This window comes from Triticum aestivum, chromosome 1B (assembly GCF_018294505.1).
Source record: "Triticum aestivum cultivar Chinese Spring chromosome 1B, IWGSC CS RefSeq v2.1, whole genome shotgun sequence".
Lineage (NCBI taxonomy): Eukaryota > Viridiplantae > Streptophyta > Magnoliopsida > Poales > Poaceae > Triticum > Triticum aestivum.
The window spans coordinates 264,448,763-264,465,709 of NC_057795.1; the positions used below are offsets into that span (position 1 = coordinate 264,448,763).

Consider the following 16,947-nt stretch of genomic DNA (forward strand, 5'->3'; position numbering starts at 1 on the left):
ACTACCAAGCAACGGGGTTGCTAGAAGTATTGATTTCACACATCGCGGTTCACTTGTCGGCATTACAGTTGCAACAACACGGAAACCGAGAAATGAATAATGAGGGCGAGAAGTATCACTGTATCAAGAGTTCATAGAATGGTGTGCAATTCCCATGATATTCTTGATATAAAGATGGTAATACTCCAAGGTAGAACAGAACAAGAGCTAGATTAGCATTTTTGATCTGCAAAACACAACTACTTTGACCCAATCCTAGATATGGATGAGGTACTGGAGTTTGTTTCTCCTAGTCACTCTGGAATAGAATGGCTTGACGGACCACAAGAATAACAGGCATCAATGAACACGAGGCACAACTACTCCTGACTATCAATTGATAGACAGGGGTCAGAATACAACTAAAGAGGGACAACTCAAAGGAACATATGATTTTCTGAGTCGTGGATGCATAGATTAGCATGTCGAGCAAAGCTCATCATATTTCTTCCTGATAACCAATGCAGAAGGGTAGAACTGGCAGAGTAACAGCACAGAATCGAGAACTCGTCAAGAGCACTCTGGTTGTGATCCTTGGTTCAAAGAACTTCTGCCATAAGTGGTTCATAGTATTTGGAAGAAGGAAATACCACGAGCCTCGAGGACTGTCACAAAGGTTACTAATAACCTAAAGGGCTAGCAAACACTATCAACATGGAGTAGGTGGAGTGAATCTCGGGTTCAAAACCCAGAAGTGGAATACCTACATACTAAGTGGCATCACGGGATGCTTTCTAGAATGATGGCCAGAATCATCACACTGGAACACAAAACATGGCTAGATTACTAGGTGCTACTCCAGACGTCTAGGGTCACAATAATAGCTCCAACATATATGTCGAGGCAATAGAGCACCTCAACTCACTGATTAGTGTGGTTAACCTGGCCCAAAGAATATCGGGAATGGGAAGAAGGGATTTGCAAATGCATCAGACTATTTAGAAACCTGGGATGACTCGGACAGCATAACGGCTGTAAATGCTCGAAAAAGATTTAAGACATCCTGCAAATGGTGGCATAACCACTCGATCATCATAATATCAAGGTTCTGAGATCAACTATGAATACACGAAGATGGTAGAAACTGAACTGAGGCTTGGATCCAACAATCCTATAAGTCTACAGATTAATAACACGTGATCCTGATAGAAAAAGGAGAGAGCCTAGTTCCTTAACCCCGTAGGAAAGATAAGATGACTCGGATCAGAATGCATAAGGTATAAGGAGTGAAAAGAGCCTTACGTTCCATCCAACAATCAATTCCCTTATATAACTAAAGAATTTCTAGACTCAACTTCGACCAGTTTGGCTTGGTAATCCTACAGGTAGTAAAGCTCTGATACCAAAGCTATCAGGACCCCGATCCTAAGTCACACCGATCTAGCATGTAACACATCATATCACTTTGCGGCCTCACGCACGGTATTCCCACGGGTGCCACCTTACCTGGCCCGGGACCGTTTGCGCCTTTTGGCTCACGTATATGATAGTGCCGCTAGCATCCATATGACAAAGAACCCGGGCTGACATGGCTAGTCATGAACCCAATGTGGCACTAACTTACAGGGACAGGCATACATGACCCAGCAACGAGCGTGTCGGTCATCAGCGAGTGAATCCGGGCTGTAGCAACTGGGCTAGCAGGACTCCGGTAAACACTGCGTGACATTTCCCCGAAGGGATAGACACAGGAATGAAGAAGGACACATGCCGGCCAGCCTAAGTGTTCCGGAGCAGTAGCAAGCTACCAGGGCTCAGTGGAAGCACTAGGAGACATTTCCCGGTAAGAGAGGCTACCAAGGATAAACAACTAGATAGTCAGATCCCACACATACCAAGCATTTCAATAACATACACACAATATGCTCGATATGTGCAAATACAACATGGCATCACAACATAACTCTACGACTCAAAGTATTTATTCAAAAGGCTCCGAGGAGCGAAATATTACAAACATGGGTCTCACGACCCAACATTCAGAGCATACAAGTCAAAGCACATGCGGAAGCTTAACATGTCTGGGTACAGACATCTACAAATGAAAAAGGCTGAAAAGCCTGACTATCTACCAGATCCTGCCGAGGGCACAAGATCATAGCTGAGGTAACAAGCTAAACATCGAAGTCCACGTGGAACTACTAGCGAGACTGAAGTCTCTCTGCAAAAACATAAATTAAGCAACGTGAGTACAAATGTACCCAGCAAGACTTACATCAGATCTATCTACATATGCATCAGTATCAACAAAGGGGATGGTGGGGTTTAACTGCAGCAAGCCAGCTTTGACTCGGTGGCTATCCTGAACTACGACTGCAAGTAACTCTTTGAGGTGGCGCACACGAGTCCACATATTCACCATATCAATACACCACTATGGATCCGCTCCCGTCTCCCTACGAGAACGCCATCCATAGCACTCACGCTTATCTTGTGCATTTTAGAGTATCCACTTTCACTTGTCTATGAACCGTACAGGCAACCCAGAAGTCCTTTACCGCAGACACGGCTATTCGAATAGATCATATTAATCCTGCAGGGGTGTACTTCTTCACACACGCTCTCACCAGTTGCCGCCGTTTACACGACATGTACTCGGCAACCTTCAAGCGGAAGCCCAGCGAGGGTGTCGGCCACGACCTTACTAACCACACAAGTCTCTCGTCCAGGTTTATCGCCTATTCGGGTTCCATCCGCAAGGAGATCCGGCCAGGGTGTCGCTCACGGCCCCAAACGATGTGAGCAGGGTTCCCAAGCCCACCATCCGGGTGCCACTTGGTACACCGTGCCACTATGCCTAGTCTGTCCCAAGCCCACCTATACCGGATGCCACTTGGTAGACTACTAACACTACCTACAAACACCAGAAACTAGTTGCAACTCCTGGATAGAGATCGAGTTGATTAATAAGTCGAGAGAGCTTGGAGCGCCCGGAGCCCAATGTGTGGTAGTAACTGTTCATGGATCACAAACACATAACTCAGTTCCTGAGGGCGGCTTCAATGAGACAACCCACCATGTACTCCTACATGGCCTCTCACCGCTACCTTTACCAAATCGTGTTCACACACTTAGCTCACACACAGTAGGACATGTTCACACGCCTCTGATTCATCCCCGATGAATCAGACCTGACTCAACTCTAAGCAGTAGCAGGCATGACAAACAAGCATGAATGAGTAGGCATAACAGGGCTCAAACAACTCCTACTCATGCTAGTGGGTTTCATCTATTTACTGTGGCAATGACAGGTCATGCAAAGGATAAAGGGGTTCAGCTACCGCAGCAAGTAACAGATGAATCGGTGTTGTCCTAATGTAGTAAAAGAGAGCAGGAGCGATAGAGTAGGATTGTATCGGAATGAACAAGGGGGTTTTGCTTGCCTGGCACTTCTGAAGATAGTATAGCTCTTCATCGGTGTCATCGAACTCATCGTCGGAACCACGTCTATCGAGAGGGGACAAACACCGGTAAACTAGGAAGAGCACAATCAATGCAATGCACAATATGATGCATGATCATGACATGGCAACATGCTGGTGTTTTGAGCTAATGCAACTAGCAACGAAGTTAAATGAAGTTGGTTTGGAACCCTAAGTTCAATCCAAACTCCATATGTGAAATTCAAATGCCATTTATATGATTTGTCCTAAACAGCAGCCATAAGTTGTTCTAACATGCATGAAAATGGTACATATGGATAGATTGGATTTTTCTGATCATTTTTCATATATAAATTATTTTATTTGGAGTTATGGTTTAATTTCTATGATTTTTAGAAGTTTATAACATTTTCTGAAATAAATAAAACATTTAAGATTTATTTAAATTCAAGAAGAATTACTGCGTCAGCATGATGTCACTGTGATGTCAGCGGTCAACAGGGCCGGTCCAGGTCAAATCTGACGAGTGGGTCCCGCGTGTCAGTGTGATTAGACTAACTAATGTTTAATTAGTACTAATCCTAGTTAATTAGCAGGGCTGGCCCCACCTGTCATTGACCCAGGGGGGTCAAACTGGGCCCACCCGAGGTCAAACTGGGTCAGCGGGTCAAACCTGTCGGTGGTTAGCCGCCGGCGAGGCCCGAGATGCTGGAGGTGCTCGGAAAACCTCCACGGGGCTCGGATCGATGCGCTGAAGGCATCCCAATGGCGCTGGCGATGCGCCGCGTCGGATGGTTATGGTCTCCGGGCCTGGGGTGGCCGGAAACATCGACAATGAGCACCGCAGCGGCGGCCTAAGTTTGGGTGGGTGCGGGGTTGGTGCTGCGGCTCACAAACGAGCCGGCTGTCACGCTAGCGTTGCTCTACGGAGCGTTGCGAGTGGAACGGACGCATGTGCGGGACCATTTGGTCACCGGGGCTTCACCGGCGACGAGCCCGTGCGGCGGCGGCTACGACGAGCAAAGGGGCGACGTCTACGGAGAGTAGAGAAAGCGGGGAAGAGGGGAGGTCGATGCAGGGGCTCAGAGTGAACTTGATGGCGTAGTCGATGAGGTCGGGGACGCAATGGAGCCCGCGAATCCACGGCGAGGTTGCCGGCGGCCGGAGGTTGAAGATGAGGACGGGGACGATGCTGCAGGGCTCTTCCACTCGCATGGCTTGGCGGATACGGCGTAGAGGTCGACGACGGGGCTTCTTGGCGCGTCGGGGAGGCGTGCGGAGGCCGGTGGCCATGGTGGTGCTCGTCGGTGTGCCGCGAGGCGCTTAGTGGTGAGAGGGAGAGAGAGCAGAGGAGGGGAGAGGGTGCAGCGAGTGAGGGAGAGGAGCGAGGGGACACGGGGCATCGTCGTGCCGTCACTAGGAGGGGCCGGGGAAGCAGGAGGTGGCCGGGGCAGCGTCAGCGCTCGCTTCGCACCTGTTTGTCCTCCTGGCAGAGGAGGAAGAAGACGGTGCTGCCCCTTTGGGCTAGGCTACTACGGTGCTGGGCCAGGTGGGCTGCAGGTAAGTCCAGGTGAGTTGCTCTCTCCCTCTTTTATTTATGTTTTTCTATTTCTGTTATTTGTTTTGATTTGATTTAGAACATCAAATCATTTTTATAAACTTTCTGTAAATTGTTATGTGAGCTCAGGTCTAGCCCAAGTCACATGCAACTTACAAAAATGTTTGAGCTTTATTTCTTATATAATAGAAATAAATCCAACTCAAATATGTCATTGATTTAATTCAAAAGGCCCAAAATAAATATTTCAGTCACTCTAAAAATATTGGTTTGCATTTTAACTCATGCCAATATTTTTACAGAATAACAGGAACATTTTCTTGGACTCATTTGATGAGATTTAAATGTTGGTTATTTTTAGAGGTCTTCTGAGGCTTTTGAAAATTCCTCAATTCAAATTTCATTAGAATTTAAACATGATGCTCACATGAAGGGCTAGCCTACTGCATACCAGAACTAGGGATGTGACAGGTACCCACCTCTGGCCTCCCCTCTGGTACATCTTTGGCCCACTGGGTGCCTTCTGGTCCAAAAAAATCTCCAAAAAATTTCGCTGCGTTTGGACTCCGTTTGGTCACTCTATGCATTCAGTTTATTCGGTTTACATGGTTCGGTTTATATGGTTTAATAGTTTGTACGGTATTAATACTTTGATAAATACGGTATGAAATTAAAATACGGTTCGGTTTCGATATACACCAAATTATTTCGGTATGGTTTCAGCATATACCATAATAACCAAAGTTGGCGCGAATTTGAAAATGACGTAATAACAATTTACAGATTTATGACTCAAAACACATACATTTTACACAAGTAGTATATATATATGCCGTCTATTCTACAATCTAAGATAGAATAATATTCTGCAATAATCTCGTACTGCCCAGAATAAAGATCTGGTACTGCTTCCGCATAACACTACCGTACTTCTTTTTCGTAAAGTCGGTACTGCTCTTCCGTACTTGCATAGTAATTCACTAATAAATTCTAAACCGCTTTTCTTCCTCTGCTTCTAAGCCCGAGCTTCCTCTGCTTCTACGATTCCCTTCCAAAACCCTCTCCCCTTTCGCTTGCGAGGCTGCTAGCCACCCCTACCAGCCCACCACCACCAAATCGACCACCGTCGACTCCTCCGGCGAGATGCTTCTCCTGCTCCGTCGCCTCTCGGCCCCCACCGCCGCGCCGCGCCCCGCCTGGGGGATGGTCTACCAGATCTCCATGGCGGAGGAGTCCGCGACCGCGCGGCGCGTGTCCGTCGCGCTCGCCCCGCCCCCGCTCGCCTCCCGTGTCTCCGTCCCTAGGCACACCTTCGGCCTGGACCCGTTCCCAGACACGGCCAGCGCCGACGGCCGGCCGCCCGTCAACTTCTTCAGCTTCGGCGCCCCGGCCCGCGAGCAGGGCTCCCCTCTGCCGGCGAGCTCCGGACACAACCTCATCAACATCTTCGGCAGCGGCGTGCTCGCCGCGAGCGGCGACGGCCTCCTCCTGCTCGGCACTTTCAGGAACCGCGCCAACGCCGCCAGCATCTTCCAGCACTAGGTCCCGTCCCCCGCCCCGTTCGAGGTCCTCGACCAGGCGTACGCGCGCTCCTCCTGCCCCTTCTGTACTTGCCCGGAATAAAGAAGTTTTTGTACTGCTCAAAATGATTAAATTGTACTGCCCATAATTTCTTCCAGAGAACTCAAATTCCCTTCACATGTACCTTGTACTTCCGTGGACTATGAGTTTCATACTGCCCGATAATAACAATAATAATAATTGTACTACTCAAAGTGAATAAATTGTACTGCTCGGATTTATTTTAAAAGAACACAAATTTGCCTTGTACTTCTATGGAATACGGGTTTCGTACTGCCCGGAATAAAGAAGTTTTTGTACTGCTCAAATTGATTAAATTGTACTGCCCATAATTTCTTCCAGAGAACTCAAATTCCCTTCACATGTACCTTGTACTTCCGTGGAATATGAGTTTCGTACTGCCCGATAATAATAATAATAATAATAATAATTGTACTGCTCAAAGTGATTAAATTGTACTGCTCGGATTTATTTTAAAAGAACACAAATTTGCCTTGTACTTCTGTGGAATACAGGTTTCGTACTGCCCGGCAATAAAGAAGTTTTTGTACTGCTCAAAATGATTAAATTGTACTGCCCATAATTTCTTCCATAGAACTCAAATTCCCTTCACATGTACCTTGTACTTCCGTGGAATATGAGTTTTGTACTGCCAGATAATAATAATAATAATAATTGTACTGCTCAAAGTGAATAAATTGTACTGCTCGGATTTATTTTAAAAGAACACAAATTTGCCTTGTACTTCTCTGGAATACGGGTTTCGTACTGCCCGGCAATAAAGAAGTTTTTGTACTGCTCAAAATGATCAAATTGTACTGCCCATACTTTCTTCCAGAGAACTCAAATTCCCTTCACATGTACCTTGTACTTCCGTGGAATATGAGTTTCGTACTGCCCGATAATAATAATAATAGTAATAATAATAATAATAATAATAATAATAATAATAATAATAATAATAATAATAATAATAATTGTATTGCTCAAAATGAATAAATTGTACTGCACGTAAATTATTTCCACAGAACTAAACTCCCCTTGACATGTATTTTGTACTTTTGTGAAATATAAGTTTCGTACTGCCTAAAATAAAATGTTTTTGTACTGGTTAAAATACATGAATTGTATTGCCCAGATTGATTCAATAGTACCACCACGTAATAAAAATGTTTTGTATTGCTCAAGTTATATAACCGGTACTGCTCATAATGAATTAGTGGTACTTCCCATAATTGTTTTATGGCACTGCCCGATAATAAAAATAAACATGTTATTTAATCGCTTCTTTTAACCCTCGGATAATTGTTGATAAATGTTGATACTTCAGTGGGTTGCGCCCAAAATGAATAAATGGTAATACTGCATCTTTTTTTAAATATGTAGTTTGTACTTCTTTATATATATGTTATGCACTGTTGATGGCAATATATTTTGTATTTCTTTCTATGAGGTTCTTGTACTGCTTATGATTTACTTATAACAAGTATAAAAGATGTGCAGGTATGACGCCGATAGGGCAGGTACGACGTTTTTGTGTTGGCCGTCCTCTCGCCGCTGGGGCCGGCCGCGGCTCGGGCTTGCTGTAGAAGAGCCTGTGCATGGTGGCCATGTCCATCTCCGTCGGAGCGGTGACCGCCCCCTTCTTCTTGCTCTGCTTCTGCTGCAGCTGCGCCTGTGTTTTATTGGTGGCGCGCTTGTCTCCTCCGGCGGTGGCGCATAATGCGCTGGTCCTGGGCTTGGGCTTGGCGGGGGTCTGCTGGAGGAAGAGGAACTTCTCCTTGCCATCATTGTGGGAGCGGCCGCTGGAGCCGAGGATGTCGCGCAGGCGAAACCGGCTCACGGCCTCGCCTGTGCCCGTGGACGCGCTCTTGGGGAAGGCGGCCGGCTCGCGCGCGGGCGACCCCAGCACGGACCGCGGCGCCCACGCGCAGTACGTGTCCGGTGAGGGTGGCACCATCGTGGAGGTGGGCGAGGCCGAGGCGCCGTCGTCGTGGGCCTAGCGGCGATGGAAGACCGGGTAGGCCGAGAGGATGCGGACGTGCGCGAAGAGGTTGTCGGCCAGCGCCTCCCCGCCCGCCGGCGCCAGCGGCCGCGTGAACGCGAACTCGAAGCTGTCGCCACTGGTGTCCGACGCCGCGTCGTCGTCGTCGTGTTCTTGCTGGTAGTCCAACTGCGGCTCCGGGAAGGCGTCGGCGCCCTCCTCGGCGTGGTCCCCGAAGCTGAGGATGGTGGCGAGGCGTGCTACTGCTGCGGCCGTGGGCTGCCTTCCGGTGGCGCTGGACTAGCTAGCTGGTGGTGGCGAACAACGGGCTGAGGAGGGAGAGTACGGGATCAGGGGTGGGGAGGTGGCGGCGGGATCGGGGGATCTGTTTTCGGGATCCTTATATAGGGGCTTGCCTATTGTAGAATATTATTCTACAATCAATTGTAGAATAGACCCACCCTATATATATATATATATATATATATATATATATATATATATATATATATGGGCTATTTTGTTTCGCGAAGCAGAATATTATTCTCTTACCCTACTTGAACTGACGGTTTCACGCGGTTGTACTGATGATTATTGAGCGGTTGAACTGATGCTTCAGTTCTGTTTAACAGATCGTCTTCTTTAGTTCAAATTTTTTTTGCAATTTTTTTGTCGGAATGGGACTGTAATATATCATTGGAAAGCTCTCGACAACTATATTTCAATTATATTGAACGGATTTACAAAATCATTATGGTTTAAGAGCAGTTTTGAAAAACCCGTTTTTTTCAAAACTGAAAAAGTGAATCGTATTTTGGACTCAATTTTCAAATGGTTTGTCGGTATTGAGCAAATAATGTGGCGTTGGAAAGCTCGTGAAAATCCGCATCTTCCATATATGTAATGCTTTTTCTAATTCTCTACCATTTAAAAGTAATTTGAAAAACGGTTAAATTTTGGGTGAAACGTATTTTCGTGGTTTTTTGCAAACGGTTTGTCGGATTGATGCAAATGATACGGTGTTGGAAAGCTATGGAAAATGCGCAACTTTTTCTTATTGAAATGTCTTTCAAACTTCTGACGGTTTAAAAACGAATTCGAATATGGTCAAATTTGATTTCGAACATGATTTTTTTAAAAGTTTGTTGAAATGAGGCAAATAATATACTGTTGGAAAGATATCGAAAATACGAAACTTAGTCATGTTGAACATTTTCTCAAATTTTCGAAATCGTTGAAGAGTAATTTGGATTAAGGTGAGACCCATCGTGCTGTTTTTCCATCAGAAAAAACAGAGTACTTGTACTGATCTACGTGTGCGTTTGTGCTGATGTATTTTTCATAGAGTAATTTTGAAAGGTACCAAAAAAAGAGTATGAACGGATGTCCGTATGGTTTTGTACTAAGCGTATTTTCACAGATAGACTTTACTCTGTTTTTTCTGTATGGTTATCCTCGTAACTTTTTTCAACGGTTCATGGTATTATCGTCCCCGAACTTGCATGATTTATATCGTTGAACTGAATGAGCTTTTTAAAATAAAATGTTTAGGGGTTGATCACTTGAACTCGTACTGATCTCCTTATGAGTTTGTACTGATCTTAGGATTTTCTTGAATTCAAAATGCAAAACTTAGTCATGTTGAACGTTTTCTCAAATTCATAACCGTTGAAGAGTAATTTTGAATACGGTGAGACCCATTGTTCTGTTTTTCCGGTAGAAAAACAAAGTACTTGTACGGATCTATTTGTGTGTTTGTACTAAGGTATTTTCCAAATTAGTTTTGAATGGTTCCAAAAAAGAGTACTTGAACGCATGTCTGTATGGTTTTGTACTGAGCGTGTTTTCACACACTAGACTTTACTTTGTATTTTCAATATAATTTTCCTCGTAACTTCTCAATGGTATCATCATGCCCGAAAATGCATAGTTTATACAGTTTGAACTGAATGATTTTTAATAAAACGAAATTGTTTTGTGTGTTTCTTTTTTTAGAGTCATTTTTTTACAATGGTGTTCTGGACTTCTTTTGTTTTGCGACTTGAACTTTTACCGTTTTGAGCTTTTACCAACTTGAATTCGGAGTGTGGATGAGCACTTGAACTTATAGAAGTGAAAGTTTTCTGTTTTAATTCATATTTGTTTCTTGTCCGAACTTATGGTACCATCATCGTCGAACCTACATGGTTTGTGTAGCTAAACAAAAATAACTTTTTACCCGAATAAATGTTTTATAGATGAACCAACTATGTTTTATTTTTTGAACTTACATGCTAGTAATGATTAAACATCCCCATACATTTTTTCTCTATTCATGGACATCAACCAAAATATGCAGGAGAGAGAGCACTATCGAACTGATCAATATTTTTAATTCAAACAATTTTTCCTTTCTTGTACAAACATCTAACTGTCATGTACACTTTTCTTTAAGAAGTAGCAATCAAATCACCATAGACAGAAAATTTGAACTTGCAGCTGCCGCTTTGTGTACGGATTCCATGTTTTGGTCATCCTCATTGCCTGCGTTATGTACTTCATCCTCAACATGCTGGTGTCCTTCGTGATCAGCGTCGACATAGTGGGCTAGTGATCGGCATCCGTCCAAACCTCCCTCGTGCTGCAGTATAGAGAGAAACAAAATTGTTAGTGGAAAGAGCAGTAGAAAGAAACAAATTAGAGGTGAGCTACAAAACATTATTAAATTATTCGAATAAATTCCTATGGTCACTACAACAGCTATGCAATATAGGAAGCAAACACTGACCCAAAAACTGAGAACAAAATGCTTCATGTGCAAATTCCATTAGGTACCAAACAACAGTTCTCCAACAATACAGTCCAAGAGTCCATAGAGCATTTTGTTCAAGATTTCATATATGCACTTGATTTAATATAGGAGAACAAAATGCTTCAAGTCCAAAAAGTACAGAAAGTTCATAGAGTATATCTCTTAGTTCAAAACACACACTATAATACTAGAACTACTGAGAGTTCTCCAACAATACTCTATGAACAAGTCTAGGAGTTCAGAGAGTTTTCAGTCCAGGAATACTTTATGAACATGTCCAGGAGTTCATAGAGTTCTTAGTTCAAATTTTGGTACCTAATGGTACCAAATCCAATAAAGCATTGGAGTAGCCTGGGCACAAGTCCAGAAAAGTTATACAATATATCCCCCTCATTTTGAACTACTATCATAAAAATCGAACATAACTGGACGGAGGGACTTGCTTCAACCATAACTTCTATGTTGTCTTCTTTCTTATCAAACGAGCAGACTGATTGTACATAGGGTTTCGTTGGAAATAAACCGGCATGCCCTCGAGTCTGCGAGCGGGTTGGACTAGCTCCCAGGGGCCCATTCGGCACCAGTTTCTCCCATTTAGTCATAACAAGTCATGAGTTCCCATAACAAGTTCAAACACATTCTAAGTGACTTGCACAATCAGTTTCATTTTTGTGTAACCAAGCAAGTTCATGTTCAGTAACTTTAGAAGTTCCCAAAGAAACCTAAAGAGATTTCTATACTTTGAAATACTTCATTTTTACTTCCCAAATACTTCATTTGTTTTGAAACATGAACTCCTACATTTATTTCCTTAGAACTTGTTATCTTTTCCCTGTGAATTCCATGGGTTTTTTGTGTTTCATTATTTTTGTTTATGTTGTTTTCTGTTTTGTATGAACTTATAGGTTTATACATGTTGAACTTATAGACCAGCTGCGCTCCGAGGCAGGGGGTAGGCGACAGCGGCGCGTTGGACTACGTTGGACATTTTTTCTGCACTAGATAGTGCGTAGACATGCTGCCAAGGTCACACACATGTTTTTGCTAGAACAAATTGAACTGAATATCTTTCATTTTGAAATTTGAAAGAAGCTACAACTTGTGTTGCCCAAATGTGTATATAATTTTAAGTTTTCCAAGCACATACCTTTCTATTCTTGTTTGTTGACGGCCACGCCGCCCCTACTCCTGTGGACTGATGGCGCCAACGAAGTGGAACTGACGGAGCAAGGATCACGAGCAGCCTATGGACTGAAACTCACTGCGAATGGTTTGACACCAACGACATGTTTGGAAGGGCAATGACAGTCAACATCTTATAGCCCCCTATTGTGATAAAAATAAAAGATCAAGGCTTCGGGTATGAGCAACTGAATTGTTAGCAATGTACAGTCAACATCTTTTTGTTTTGAATTTTTCTGAACTTATTAAGTTTCTATGTATGAACATACAAAGTTTGCAAGCATGAAATTTTTGCTATGGGAAAACTGAAACATGCATATAGGCACTAAAGACTCTTCCTACTGAGCATAGTATGATAGCAAAACGAGGAAACAAGTTACTGAGATTAGCTACCAATAGTACATGATGTTTGACTGAAATATGCAAAAGACAAGTCATAGTGATGAACTTATAGTTCTGTTAGTTAGCCAAGCTTCGCATGTAAATAGTTGAAGTGAATCTCTGGCACTAATCAAGATCATGATTCGGCGTTGACTGGTCAGAACATTTTTCTTTACCTGTATTCAGCAAAGGAGAACATGAAAATAGAAATCACCGACCTGATCGAGCATTGAAAACTTTCTGTCTCGATTCAGTATAAGAAATTAGAAAGTTTGAACGCATAAAACTGCTATAGCTCAAACTCTGATGCGCATCTCCAAATCGTTTCATACTATAGGAAGAACATGAAAAAACAGATGTAATTGGATTTACGACCGGCAAGTAGATGAACTGAACAGAATACAAATACCATGTTGTGCTATACCGAGAACTTGGAAACACAAATGAAATTGAATTTACGATCGGCAAGTAGATGAACTAAAAAAATACAAAGATACATGAAAACATGAATGGGGAAGGCAATACCTCATCGCTGCTTCATTGAACGGCCTCGTCTATCGGCAGTGAACGCACTATGGCACCGGCGGTGAACGGCCTCAGCGTTGCGGTGGCGCGAGGGTGGCCAGGGGAATTTGCATCAGGAAACTCATGAAATAAGCTTACCACCATGTGGCGTTAGGCAACAAACATTCGCAGTCTTTGAACTGAAACTAAATCAAGAAATTGAACTGAGTGTGTGACAAGATAGTTAATGTGAAATTGACTTGAGTGTTTCACATCACTCTACAGCACACCAATGCGCACGCACAGCCAGTAGTGAAAATCACCATTGTGCAACAACAAGCTCGAGGGGCTCAAATATCCATGGCATGGGAGCAAGTCGCCAGCAATATTTTATTAATTCGGCCCTTGGTGTCGGATGGATCTTCACTTGTGTAATTACCTGCATAAGGATCAGCAAACCAACATTTGAGCACACACTGAAACACTTTGATCCTACATCTCAGATCGAACCATGTAGGACATGAGTATAATACAACTACCATATTAACATTTTAGAGAACAGGATGGGATCGAACTTGAAGAGGAAGACTAGCTGAACTGAGAAAGTAAACTGATTTGTCACATTATGTTAAAAAATAATGCAAACATTTCATTTTTTACAGCAGGCATTTTGGCATTTTCAACTGTAGTTCAATGAAAATAAACCAAACACAAACTTTTCCAATCATAGAACTGCAGAAATATAGGAAAGTTGAATTTTATTCCTGTGGTGCACTGCACATAATTAATAATTTGAAAAATGCTTATCTTATCTCACTGAACTGGTCACACCTTCACTGGAGTTTGCTTGGAGGTGCAGGAACATGGACATGTACGGTTCTGCATGTTGAACTCCTAGCAATCTCACGCCTTTGCAAGCCATTGAGCAGCTGAGAGGAGGGAGCTGCTCCACCGGCCACTGTGTATTGTGACGCTGGGCTACCAGAGCTGTGCATGGATAGGCTCGACGGTGAGTGCGCAGGGCGGTGGAAGAACAGGTAGGGCCTCCGGCGATGCCCGGAGCTGGCACGAGATACCTCGGCCTTCTTCGATCGATGCTCCGTTGGCTTATGCCATAAGTAGAACTTACTGGCCTTCCAAACTCGTACTGAAGACATGTACCAAAGAACAACATGCATCAGCTACACACTGCCATGAGGTACCAAAAAACACAATAGTTTGTGCATTTTTGTAACACAATGACATTTTATGAAACTACTACTGTATTTAGAAGCTCTCATATAGATTAACACAACATCTTGTTTGCTAGAAAGAACATAGGAACAGAAGTGGCCAAAATCAGATTTAGATAGGTGAATTATGAAATGCAACTTTTCTATTTTACGAAAAGCACAAATACCTTCGGGGCACAAATGCCAGCCATCAACAGTAGCTCAAAAGGCTATTTCTTCCTAAAAAATTCTTCAATTCCTGAAACTAAAAGTGTATTTTCATGTAAACCTGAGCACAAAAAAGAAAAATGGCAGATACATCCAAATTCCTACTTCCGAACTCCCTTTTTGTTTTTGCCACATTTTCATTTTGAAATTGCCGCGGTTTATTTTTTGAACTTGCCCTGTACAAGATATTTTGCCCATACTTGTTCATCAACCAAAACATACAGTAGGGTGGAGAGAGAATTACCGGCAGTAAACAAAATTATTTTTTGTCTAATTTTTTATTTTTAGCTGAGGCAAACGAATCATACAAAATACTGATAGAAAATCATACTTTTGTCCAACGAAACCAAACTTCTAAACTTGCCTACGATAATTCTTTGAACTTGCACATGCAGATGGAGTGAACTTTTCAAAATTGGATCACCTAATGTCATAGCAGTCGGCACTTACGAATTTGCACAAACAACTAGCATGCAACAGAGAGAAGAATCAACTCCATTTTTCAATCAACTCATATTTGATCAGTACTAGTACTACTGAACAATAAGTATAGAATTGTAGCAGCGGTAAGGAATCATTACCATGAAGAGGGCGGTGAGGTTCACGTTTATTTTGGCCCCCCTTCGTTGTCGAGATCGATGATGACAAGTAGTAGGTGGGGGAGGGCCACCGTGACTGTTATGTAGGAAGTAGAGGAGGCCATGAGGGCACCTCAGATCGTCGGAGGGAGGCCACCATGAGGACAGCCGTGTTGGCCCACTAGCCGAGAAGGAGGAGCATCGGCGAATCTACACCATGGACACAAAACTATGAACTTCATGAAAAAGAAATTTGAATGTCAAAGAAGTTAGTGTGTGAATTATTCTGATATAAAAAATGCAACATAAAAAACCCACTTCGGCTTCTCTGAATCAAAATTCTAGCATCATATCAGCACAACCAAACTGGTTTTCTAACAAAACATTTAACTGCTTCACATGATATGTATCTCTCAAAAAAGGAAACTTGCTTTACTGCATTTTACCAAATACTCCTACAAAACAACATAAAAGATTCGGTTTCTCATAGCATTTCAACAAGAACACATGGAGCATCCATTTTTTTGCACAGAAACAACTTGAGATTGAATGGAGAACGATGTGGAGGGAGGGAAAGGAGGCAACCTCCTAAGCTGTGGCGTCGACCTGCTTGTCGTATGCCCGTTAAACGACCCGGGTAGCGGCAGTGAACGGCTGATGCAGCGACGGAGCCCCACCGACGGGAGGATATAGCACAGCAGGGGCACCGGTGGTGAACGGCGTGACCGGAGCCAGGCGAGATGGCGGCGCGACGGGTGGGGGCATGTGAGATGGCCGCGTGGCTGCGGCGACCAGGGGAGATGGCGGTGCTGCGGCGACTAGGGGAGATGGTGGCGCGACAACGGGGGACAGGGAGATTGCGGCACGGGCGCGCTGGGAGGGAGTCGGGCGGCGGCGCGCTGGGGGAGGAGCTCGGCGGAGGTGCGCTGGGAGGGAGTCGGGCAGCGGCGCGCTGGGGAAGGAGTTGGGCGGAGGCGCGCTGTGAGGGAGTCGGGCGGTGGCGCGCTGGGGAAGAAGCTGGGTGGAGGCGCGCTGGGGAAGGAGCTGGGCGGAGGCGCGCTGGAGGGAGTCGGGCGGCGGCGGGGAGGACCGGAACGATGGGGTCTCACAGGGCTCCAGCGCGGCACCATTTTGTCGTTTCGGGCCTGGGAAGATTTGGTGGGCTTTCGGTCTTGCGATCGCTCGTTCCTTATAGGGCCGGGAGTAACAGAATATTATTCTGTTACTAGTAACAAAATAGCCAAAATAGCCATGTCCTATATATATATATATATATATATATATATATATATATATATATATATATATATATATATATATATGGAAAATTCATCCTACCACCCGGTGGTAGTTACCCCATATGTCTCATATACTACCATTTGATACTATATATTTTACTTTATCATTTTTAATATATTGGTATACTATATCTAAGATATTTCAAAACAAGTTACATAAAAAAATTACATATGAACCCATAGTTTTTGTTATATTTGTGAAATGTGTACATATTTATACGTAAAAAAA

General features: G+C 43.8%; 1 long non-coding RNA gene and 1 pseudogene across 3 annotated transcripts; both read right to left on the bottom strand.

The window, feature by feature from the left end:
- Window positions 1–8,027: 8,027 nt before the first annotated feature.
- Window positions 8,028–8,521, bottom strand: LOC123078157 (uncharacterized; annotated as a pseudogene).
- A 2,335-nt stretch (window positions 8,522–10,856) lies between these two features.
- LOC123090008 (uncharacterized) lies at window positions 10,857–16,563 on the bottom strand. 3 transcript variants are annotated; one of them, XR_006442421.1, is made up of 8 exons: window positions 16,006–16,563; window positions 15,424–15,630; window positions 14,803–14,879; window positions 14,235–14,550; window positions 13,727–13,842; window positions 13,425–13,609; window positions 12,484–12,662; window positions 10,857–11,165 (listed from the first exon to the last, which is right to left on the bottom strand). It is a non-coding gene; the product is annotated as an uncharacterized lncRNA (long non-coding RNA). The 3 variants fall into 3 exon arrangements; XR_006442419.1 differs by having other exon boundaries at window positions 13,425–13,842; XR_006442420.1 differs by lacking the exon at window positions 14,803–14,879 and having other exon boundaries at window positions 13,425–13,842.
- Window positions 16,564–16,947: the final 384 nt, after the last annotated feature.